The sequence below is a fragment of the Macrotis lagotis genome, chromosome 5 (assembly GCF_037893015.1).
Source record: "Macrotis lagotis isolate mMagLag1 chromosome 5, bilby.v1.9.chrom.fasta, whole genome shotgun sequence".
Classification (NCBI taxonomy): Eukaryota; Metazoa; Chordata; class Mammalia; order Peramelemorphia; family Peramelidae; genus Macrotis; species Macrotis lagotis.
The window spans coordinates 155380968-155392604 of record NC_133662.1 but is presented as its reverse complement, the minus strand read 5'-3'; the positions used below and the strand labels follow the sequence as shown (position 1 = coordinate 155392604).

General features: G+C 36.0%; 1 non-coding gene across 1 annotated transcript; it reads right to left on the bottom strand.

The window, feature by feature from the left end:
* Positions 1-1937: 1937 nt before the first annotated feature.
* Positions 1938-2068, bottom strand: LOC141490323 (small nucleolar RNA SNORA31). Its single transcript, XR_012469163.1, has one exon. It is a non-coding gene; the product is annotated as a small nucleolar RNA SNORA31 (small nucleolar RNA).
* Positions 2069-11637: the final 9569 nt, after the last annotated feature.

Sequence of the window (11637 nt, the reverse complement as noted above, 5' to 3'; positions counted from 1 at the left end):
ATGCAGGAACTTTGTTGAAATGAGAGCCTAATCCCACTTTCTCCTACAGATTGACAGGGTAAAGGGAAGTTTATGGCTCTAACGTATTGTTTATATTTTTTTGCTATATCTTTGAACTATATATATATGTATATATATATGTATAATATTCATAAATAACATCTATGTATATATATATATACATGTATATGCACATTATTTTTTAAAATAAAATGATAAATTGCTAAAAAGAACTAAGAAAAACAATTAGTGGGGATTTGAGTTAATGCCAGAAGAAAGAGACTCTCAACCCTTTCAGGGTATCACTAACTCTATAGGAATGAGGTAAGATTAAGTAATAGTAAATCAGTTTGTGGATCCCTCATGAATTACAGCGGATGTAACATAACAGGTCTGGTGCTGAAAGAGTGGAACCAGAGCAATCATGGTTTGATCAAATCATTGATCTAGAATTGGAAGTGACTATATAGATCACCTTTTACAGGGGGTTCTTAATGTATGATCCTTGAATTTATTTTTTAAAAATTACTTTTACTTTAATATAATTGGTTTCTTTTATTTCCTTATGTATTTTATTTAATGCTTCTAACTTTATTCTATGTTGAGATTCATAGGCTTTTCTGGAATGCCAAAGGGAGTCATGAAACAAAAAGTATTAAGAACTCTTGATCTAATCTAACTGCTTCATTTTACAAACAGGAAAACTGAGACCTGGAAATAAAAAAGACTTTCCCAAAGTTACAGAGTTAGCCTTGTGGCAGCATTTAGGTCTCCTGAGTCTGAGTCAAGGGCACTTTCCTTTTCCTAGTGCTGAAATAGAACATAAGAAATATTTATTATGTTGTGTAATTTGCATTTTGCCTGTTTTGTAACCTGCTTGTTTTTTGCTTTAGACTGCAGCATCTCGGAGGAAGGAGATTGTCCCTTTTAAGCTCACCTTGGTCCACATTTCTTAGTACAGCAATGTGGTCTCTATTAGTTTGATATGTGTGTTGATGATAATGTAAAGATTATATGAAAGATTTCTTTGAAACTGGCTCTGCTGGGGACAAGGCTGGTGAAAATTTTACAGGCTAGTGAAAATTTTGTAAGGCAATACTTCTTTCTGAAGTGACCTGCAAGTTTTGTTTAAACATAGGCTTGCCAGGAATGAGGAACTATCCTTTCACTCCCAAGAGTCAATGATTTCATTCACTTAATGGAAGTTTCAGAATATACACGTCTTCTTTCTTTACTGCTGCTCTTGGTACTGTCTAATGCTATGCCATGGATTTACTGGAAAGCTAGACAGAATTTTCCAGTTTTATGCAGGAATATCATCTTTTAGAAAACTTTTTAATAAGTTTGTCTTTATGAGCGGTTTTGTTGTTTATTTTTAAGAGGTCAGTAAGGTTATTGAAATTCTAAGCAAATAACTTCTTTATTTTTCTTTTTCTTCCTCTTCCTTTCCTTCCTTCCTTCCTTCCTTCCTTCCTTCCTTCCTTCCTTCCTTCCTTCTTTCCTTCCTTCCTTCTTTTTTTCAGACATAAAACAGTTTTATTTAGAGGATTCAATACTTGAGCTTCTTTTAAAAAAATCAGCCTGTGAATTCCAGGTACCACAGACCTAGTATTAAGTAGGAGACTTATAACTGCAAACTTGGAATGCTAGGCTTTAAAATCAATTCAGACCTATCATACTTCTGCCCTTAATCTTCAAAATGGTCTCATCCTACAACAATTCTTATTTCAGAATCTGACCTATATATTCAATGTTTCAAATATATTACAATCTAATTTTAAAGAACTTGCTCAAATCAAAAGATCTAGCAAATTGGCATGGCTGGAATAGACTTTTTGTCCCATTTCAACTTCAAAATCCCTACCAAAAATAAAAATTAGCCAAAAAGGACTCAAACATGCACACAATCAGATGAGGTGATGGTTTCTTTGGTCACCTCTTGGATTCCCCTATTCAATCTAGACTACCACAGTCAGGCAGAAAGAAAACACCAGGATAATTTTTCTTGCATCTAGTGGAAACCTTAAAAGCAGATATACCTTGCTCCAGGTCTATCAAAGAGATGCATCCCTTCTTCTTTCTTCCATTCTTACTCCCTTCTTTCCTCTTTCCTTTGTTCCTCCCTCCATCCTTCCCTCCCTTTTTCTTTCTTTCTCTCTCTCTCTCTCTTTCCTTCTTTCCCTTTCTTTCTTTCTTTCTTTCTTTCTTTCTTTCTTTCTTTCTTTCTTTCTTTCTTTCTTTCTTTCTTTTTCCTCTCTCTCTCTCTCTCTCTCTCTCTCTCTCTCTCTCTCTCTCTCATTTCTTTCTCTGTCTGTTTGTTTCTTTTCTTTCTTTCTCTTCTTTTTTTTCTTTCCTTACTTCCTTCCCATGGGGTCCTTAGTAATGCTTCCTTTGAACTTCTAAACACCAATCTGACTATTTGGTGAATGAGATTTTAGGTCAACTTTTCAATGTAGACCATGCATCAGATAGCCAAGAAGCATTTTGTTGAAGATCTTGGAAAAGGGGGAAAGCCCATGGTGACACTTCCTGTCAACTTTTTTTGATATGCAGAAAATATTTGTTCCAAATACCAAGCCTGCAGACAGGGGCTCAGCAGGAACTGGGGCAGGCTGTCATGTTCTCACATTTAGCAACATTGACTGATATATGATGCTTCAGTGTTGTTCTCAGAGTTTTCAAATGCCAAAGAACTGCTGTTTGAACATTTCTGCACTTCTTTATGTTATGGATAAACTAGCAAGTGTTTTCAAGTCCCATCTTTGGTAAAGGGTGCACTTGTATTTGCATCTCTATAGTGATTGAAGAGTCACATCTACTTTCACTCCAATGGGAGTATCTTCCTGGATTGGAAAAGTTCAGGAAATAAATACTAACTTCTGTTTATTTTTTTAATCAATCAGTCAATGTACTAACAAGCAATGAAGAAGTACTTCAAAATAAATAGTAGGGATAAAAAGAAAAAAGCGAAATAGCCCCTGCCTTCAAGGAGTTTGCATTTTAATCTATATCAGTATATTAAAGTTACAGAAAGTCTAGATAGAAAATTTATATAAAAATTATTTATCAATAATTCAAATTAATTCAAGTTGATAAGCATTTTTTGGTTGTCAACTATGTGTTAGACAATGTGCTATTCCCTAGGGATACAAAGGAAAAATATCATTGCCTCTTCTTTAGGAGGCTCATCTTGCTTTTCCTCACTGTTCTTTTGTCTTCACTTTCTGAAATGATTCCATTCTGAGAAGTTCAATGTTTAGTTCAAATCAATAAGCATTTTTAAAGCACCTACTACACTGAGCTAAGGAGTATGGATACAATTACAAAATAGAAAGATAAAGAATATAATCTAATGGGAGAAGATAAAAGGAAGCTGAAAAGAGTGGGGGGTACTCAGTCCTGAGTGCCTTATTTCTTGGAGTTGAAAACCAGGTAGTGCTGCAAATACAAAGTGGAGTGAGTTATAAATCCAATTTATGTCCTTTATCTAGGAAGACATTGGGAAGAATTGTGTTTTCCATCCTTCAGCACACACACACTAGAAGAGGAAAGGAAATTACTGAGGGAACAACATATGTGCATTTAAGTAAATACAAAGTACATGTATAATAGAGATAGAGAGAATTGGGACAAGTTCTCAGAGCATGCATAATATCCTTTTCCTATTATTGATCCATATAGAGAACTGATGAGCCTTCTTCTAGATGTGTTAGTTTTTTGACTTTGGGTCTCCCTTCTGTTAATCTGATGATGACAAAAAGTATTTTAGCTGAGTGTGAATTAAGGGCCTGAACAGATAAATCAATCTCCCTCTTGTGTAGGCTTTGAGTGAGATGAAAAGAAATATTGTGGATCTCCACGGACATACATAGCAAAAGCATTAGCAACAAGCATGGTTAATGGTTGGTTGTCTTATCTCTCCACCTGGATCATGAATGCATAGCAGCTAAGTGTCTTCTATCCTGGTTCTGCTTATTCTTTCTCGATCATAGTTGAAGAATTATCAGGGATGAACCAGAGAAGATTGTGACATTGTAGATTTTGAAAGGAGAGAAGGACCACCAACTGAAGTTCATAATAAAATATGCAGTTACACATTGTAGACAACTTTGGGAAGAAGTCAATTTGGAGGAATGACCTACTTTATCCAATTCAGCAATGAATCCACCTGGAGACAAGCAACACATCCATTGGTTGTGCCCTGATCAGAAATGAACTTCATAAATGGAATATAATGATCATCATAACTTTAAGTCTGAGTCTACACCCCATATCAACTGAGACTGTAGAAGTTTCTTATTTTTAGAGATTTTTCTGTACTTTGGTTATTATTCTAATTCTCACTAAATATCCCTTTGTAAAGTTTAATTGCTACTAATTTTGTTAAAGGATAATGATGAGAGATCCACTAATTTGGGCAGTTATCACTGATTAGATGATACTGAGGGGATAATAACTGATCAATTGATATTAGAGCAATTGTCCCTGGGAAAATAATAGTGAATGATTGATTTGAGGGGATCTCAAGAAAACTGTTAAAGAAACTTCCTTAGAACACTGAGGGGAAAAGTAGTTAGCCTTGCTCTGGGGTATTAATCCACTGTCAGTGGAATGCAGACAAGGAGAGGGAGTCCCAGGTTAATAAGTATCTGGAGGCAATCCTGGAGTTCAAGGCTATACTGGAATGACAGAGTGTAGTAAATGATACCTAAACTGAGCTTTGAAGGAGAATTAGGTCTTCCATGAGGCAGAGGTGAGGTCAGCTAGTCCATCAGCAAGCTCTTATTAGGCATTTAATATGCATAGTGTTAAGTGGTCCAGACACAAATGCAGGCAAAAGGAAAGACAGTCCTTGACCTCAGATGGAGTTTGAATCAGGCAGTTATGCAAGAGGAAGATAACAAGAAAACTGAAAAGAGGGGTTAGGAGCTTGAGGTGAGTACACGTATCAGATTTGGGTTCCAAAATCTGGAGATTCTGAAGCATAACCAGCCTGGATCCTTCTCCAAAATGAATCCCATGAGAGAGTCACCAATGGGGTGGGGGGAAGCATCAGGGATACCTGAGGATGAATGGGCTACAAGTATTGAGGAAAACTCTAGGACAAGAAGGTTTCTGAAGTTTGACATCCAGAAAGGATAAGTCTAGAGAAGTGAGAGCAGGGACAGGAAATTCAGAAGAGAATTTCAGGAAGGGGCATGTCCTGTGCAAAGGAGGAAGGGAGTCAGGTTTCTTGAGATAAAAAATTTGTGAAGGTAGAGTAGTGTGAAGGTAATTCATGGCAGCATGCTCACATTTAAACTAGGCAACATAGCAGACAGAGAAGAAATAAGGGGACAATAAAGGATAAGCATTAATAAGCCCTTTTCAAACATGTCATTTCATATATAGAATAATCCCATTAAGCAAGTGCTATTATTTTTTAAGCAAGTGTTATTATTATCAATTTTATATTTGAGGAAACTGAGGTAGACAGTGGTTAAGCAACTAGCCCAAGTTCACATTGGCTAGGAAGTGTCTGAGGCTAGAATTGAACTGAGTTTTACAGACTCCAGATCTAGCCTTTATCTACCACACTGCCTAGCTGCCCCTGAAGAAGATGAAGACATGATTCTCTGACTTTGAGAAACATATATTCTAACTGGGAAGTCAGTACTAACCCAGGGTAGATTTTTCTTTGAGTTTTTAATGGACCTGTAATTTCATCAGTATAGTTCTCAGAGAAAAGTTTCTCTACAAAAGATCAATACCTTTTCTGCAACATGGAATCTGAGAATTCCTTGGGGTAGTGGGAAGTTAAGGGACATGATGAGGGTCATGAAGGCACTGTGTATCTGATGCCAGACCGGAACCCTCATCTTCATGACTCTGAGGTTGGTTTCCTTGGACAGCACAGACAACAAATGTAGGAATTGATGATATGAAAGAACAAAATTAATAAACAAGGACTCCATGGAGAAAATGAATACTGAACTGTACCTTGAAACTAGGATTTAGATGGGAATAATTATGACCTTGTAAAAGGTACTTAAATTCTTTTGACATCATTTGTGGAATAACAGACCTGGTTTTTTGTAATTTTAAAAAAAAATTCCTTAATTCTATGATCTTATGGTTGTTTTCCACTAGTACAATAATTATTAGTAACCTTTGGGGTGCCTAGGTGGCACAGTGGATAGAGCACTGGCCTTGGAGTCAGGAGTACTTGGGTTCAAATCCGACCTCAGATGCTTAATAATTACCTAGCTGTGTGGCCTTGGGAAAGCCACTTAACCCCATTGCCTTGAAAAATCTAAAAAAAAGTATTAGTCATCTTCTTTATGCAGAACTTTATTCTGGGTTCTGGGGTAGATATGATGAAAGTCCCTGCTTTCATCAAATGATAACTTAAATCTAATGATATCATTATTATTTTCCTTTTCTATGTATTTTATATATCTCAAATTAGATGAACTAGGATATAAACTGAGCTGTCCTGTGATGCAGAAGTCTGGGATTAGATGTTAATCATCCTGTTGAGTGATAAAAGAAAAATTCTTCATCTAAACTGTCATCTCTCTAAGAAAGGAAGCATGCTGTAATGGAAGGAGTACTGATTTAGAGTCAAAGACAAGTGGATTCAAATTGCAAATCTACCTACTTGAAATTTAAATGGCTTTAGCAAGTCATTTCCCCTATCTGGGTCTAACATTCCTAATCTATGAAGATCTATAAAATGAGAGATTTGTCATAGATGATTTCTAAGAAAACTACAAATAGTGCCCGTGTAAAACATAGGCAAGTATTGAAACTAAATAAATAACTATGTGATAGAAAATTTATGGCAACAAGAATAAAGTACAGTCAGTTTTGTGTTATTTACTGGCAATATGAACATTTATAGAAGGACTGCCTATCATCAAGAAGTTTACATTCTAATGGAAAAAGACAAACATAAACATAAGCTGAAAAGTATGTATGTAGAAAATGGGAAGGATGAGATGAAAGCATGGCATAGAAAGAAAGTCTCTTGATAAATAAATTCTGAAGACTAAGGAATATGATCTGGAAAGGAAGTAAGACATGGTTGATCTGGTCCTCAAATAAGGTTTTGGTAGGAATAAGCCAATCAGGAGAGGATGAAGAAGTAAGGGTTACATCCAATGTATAAAGTTGAGTGTAGGAATGAGCTTCCAAGGAGAAGATATTTTTATGGCATGGTAGAGAAAGCCAGGAGAGACAGGATTGCATTCAAGGGAAGAATAAATGTGGGAGGGAAGAGATGAGCCTGGAGGTTGTGGGAAGTAGGTTTGGAGAATAACTCCGAGGTAAATTGATGGTAATGTTAAGATTCAGTTCTTGATTATCTTTCTACCAATTATTTGATGTCTTTTGGAACTTTCAAATATTTAATCTTTTGCTATTTGGTATTGCAAAAGGCACAGGACTATAACATCAGGAGAATAGACATTCTTTATGGTTTACAGAGAAGGAGAATTTCAGGACCTCCAGTGCAATGGAGAGGTCAAGGGATGTGGTGAAAGAGGAATGGAAGAGATGTAGCAATGTTCACAAAATGCATGCATCTGCACTGTAGGTAATGACCAGATGAGATGAATTACAATCATCTGTTTTCTGCTATTCATTTCAACCCACTTAAATAACTCTGGGCCAAATTTTTGAAGAAGGTTTTTCTGGACTTCCTTTTTTCTTTTTTTCTTCTTTTTCTTTGAGTGTGTGTGTGTGTGTGTGTGTGTGTGTGTGTGTGTGTTTGTGTGTGTGTGTGTGTGTGTATGTGTGTGTGTGTGTGTAATATTAGGTAACACAGGGTATTGCATAAAAAGAGCTATTCTTACTGGTCTGCAGATGACCAACTAGGCTGCAGACTACCAAACATGATGACCTTCAAAATTTCCTGCAGAGCCTGTGGTTATATTTACCAATGACTTTCTAATTACAAGGTTAGATTCCAGTGTGTGCAAGCACTTAGTAACTAGGTCTTGTTCAATAGGCCCCTGAACAGTTGGAGACAGAATGAACTTTGTGGATTCTCTTATCCAACTCCACATTACAGCTGTGGAAACTGAGGGCCTAGAGAGGGGAATTCTCCTCTTTGGTCCAATTTCATAAAACTAGTAATTATTTTTAGTAATCCAGGATCTTTAGATCATGGAATCAATTTTAGGGAGGGTCCTTACAGATCATCTAGACTAAACCATTCATTTTAGAAGTATACCTTAAAACTTTTGCATGGATAGGTTACATGGAATTTGAGGCCTGTTTCTCTGACTTCAAATCTAGTGGTGATTCCAAAGTAACAATATAAGCCTAGAACTAAGGTCTTCTGATTCCCAAACCAGCACATTTTCAGTATAAACCTTGATGCCCACAAAAAGATAAATGTGGAAGATTATAGGTGATCATGAATTTCTTTTAATAAATTTTAAAATGTGATACATATTTTGTAGATATATTCCCATGGGCCTGGTTAGTCTTTCCAGGCTTAAAATGATAAAAGAAACAAATGTTATTTCCATCTTTATTCTCCTTATTGCATAATAAGTGGTTTGAATATTGTATTCCCCCAAAAGAATTTTCTGTCGACTTAGCCAAAATTTCTAAGATGTTAATAACATTCATCAAAAGCAAAAAATAACAGTGAAAACCAAAATGACATCACTTAAACAATGACAAAATCTATGTCCTTACTAGCACATGTTCTCTTTTCCTTTTCCTTTAAACTTTCTACCACTTGGGATACAAAAATCAACATCTGGATTGGTCTTCTTCCCTGAATCTACCTCTATCTCTCAAGGTACTGATCCCAAGGTAATGCTATATTTTACTCATCTGTAAATGATGGTGTTAGCCTAGATAATGTTATAGATTCCTTCCAATTTGATGAAACTCAACCCGAGTACTTAAGTCAACAAGCATTTATTTAAGACTTACTATGTATTATTGTTTGTCTTTATTTCTAAAGAGGACAGTGACATCATGGCTGATATCTCAACTTGCCCATAAATCAGATTTGTGAGCTAGAATTGTGAAAAATCATCAGCCTCACTGTCTCTTTCTACATCATTGAAGTTTAGGGGCAGAACAAAAGTCAAGATGACTCTTGATGAGCTGGGGATACAGTGAATGACTTTATCATCGTCAATGCTTGATCAAGCTCTAAGTATTCCACAGTGGACAGTGGAACAAATTGTTGTTTACTCATTCTGCTGGGAAAAGTTTTCACATACTTAGGGTAGAGATCTCTTTACCTTATCTATTGATTTAAAGACTATTGGTTACTCAGAAGTAACTATTTGCTAGTCACTGTGATAAGTGCTGAGGATATAAGCAAAAAAGTCTTTAATTTCAAAGAAATTAATGGAAAAGAATGTAAAAGAGAAGATTAAAAGGGTAAGGTACATGCATATGGTGGCAAAGGATGAAAACTCCAGGTTCTTCCTCATCATAGGACTTCTGGAAGAATATTATCAATGTGATAAAGAAAACATGGTAAATATGATTTCTAGCTAATGGTTTTTGAGGATCAATACAAAAGTCATTGGTCAGACCTAGAGGACACAAATGATATAAGAAAGTACTGATACATTATTACCTGAAGGTTTGTTTCTTGTTGCTGTTGTTTTTTTGCTAAATCAATGATTACTTAACCTCTATTCATCTCAGTTTCCTCAATTGCAAAATGAGAATAATAACCACACCTATCTCTCAAGAATATTGTAAAATGCTTAGCATAGTACCTTATTTTGTACTGTATAAATATTTGCTATTGTTATTATTACTATTACTTATTAATAACATAGAAATGTGGTATTCTCCTGGACCTGTTGGAGATGGTCCAGTTTTTCTTCTTTGCCTCTGATTATGACTGACATACTTCTTAACAAACTTCCATTAGGAAGTAGGACTCTGGTCTTGGAGTCCAAAGTTCTGAATTTGAATTCTAGATCTGATATTTAACTTGTCCTGAGATTTTCAGAAAGTCATTTCATCTCTCTCATTCTAAAGTTTTGCCCTTCATAAAATGGGGAATTGTTGGGAAGAAAGGCCTTTGGAAAACTGTAAGGCAGCTATTGTTTTTACTTGAGAGAGAGAGAGAGAGAGAGAGAGAGAGAGAGAGAGAGAGACACTGTGTTTGTGTGTGTGTGTGTGTGTGTGTGTGTGTGTGTGTGTGTGTGTGTGTGTGTGTGTGGTGCTTCAGCTCAAATGGAAAGAGACTGTCATTTCCCTTTCTCTCTAATCACCTTTCAGAAGTCATATTTTGTTTTGTTTTAAGGAAACTGACTTGGGTCAAGTCAACTGGGAAGGATGATACTCCCTAATTTTGTTCAGTTGAGATGACAAAATTATGCATAGGGTGGGTAAGGTAGGTGGAGAGTCTTTTGAGGCAAATGGATGAGCAAACTCCTGAGCTCTTATTAGACAGATATATGTGAAGACATCATGATCCTTGTGTTGGAAATAGCCCCAGCAGGGTTGTGTTGGGACCAGCTTTCAAGAACCTATTGGATAAATTTTCAAATGACAATTAAAAACCTCAGAAATTAGCAATTGTTACAAATTAGGGCTTGATTTATTGTATTTTGATTTCTAGACTTTTAAAATTGATGTAGAGAATGTTAATAATGTGGATTAAATTCAAAATTGCATTGTGTATACATTTTTTTTCTGTAAAGCCAGTTGTTAAAACATTTTTTAGCACAACCCTACTAGGGAGTGATGAGCAAATGCTTCCTGAAAACTGCTTTGTTTACCAAAAAAAAAATCTTTATGTTCTAGGTCTTTTTCATTCTACCTGTTCTGATCACAACTCATAGTCCCCTTTTCTCTATTAGTTTGGTTGCTCCAAAATTAATTACCTTTGGAAATGCAACCTAGTACAGCAGCAAGTCTTTTGCCTTGAAACTTGCATTCACACATTCTTAGTTAATATATTCATTGAAACTGAGATTTGCATGTTGAAATTCCTTTTTATTACTGCCTTCTTACTGCCCTGTTTATTGATGCCACAGTGTTTAGTCTCCAGGAAGCTATCCCAAGTTCCTGAAATGAAAACCACCTCCCTGAGGCATAGCTTTTAGCATGGTGACTCATAGGTTGGCACTTATATCTTGGCATATAAGTCAAAAGCCAGAAGTTTTGGAGAGACTTTATTTTGGTATCCAAGAGAGAAGGAAATACCTGGTGCAACTTGTCAGCCTTAGGAGGAGAAAGGAAGGAATCATAATAAATTTTAAAAGATGGTATCCTGGGTGAAGATAGGGATGTTTATAAGCATAAGTCATGTGAGACTATTACTTGGCCAAAAGTCCCAGGTATCCATTCTGTTCTGTAGAACCTAGTGAGAAATGTTTTTCATCCCTTGGCTATGCTCTTGAATGCTTTAGTAGATGACTTAGGCAGAGAGAGGCTAGAATATTCTTTTGGAAAGAAAGCCAACTGAAGTACTGGCAAAGGGGAAATCCCCAGGGACTATCACAGAGGAGTGAAAAGATGTTTGCTCTGAATGGATTGAAAAGACACTAAGACCCTTTCTAGGCTTCAGAAAACACCAGAAAAAAAGATTAGCTTTCTTTCATGATCAGCTTGATGTGTTATTCTGGAGTGATGGGACAAAGGATCAAGGCATGAGGAGAGTTG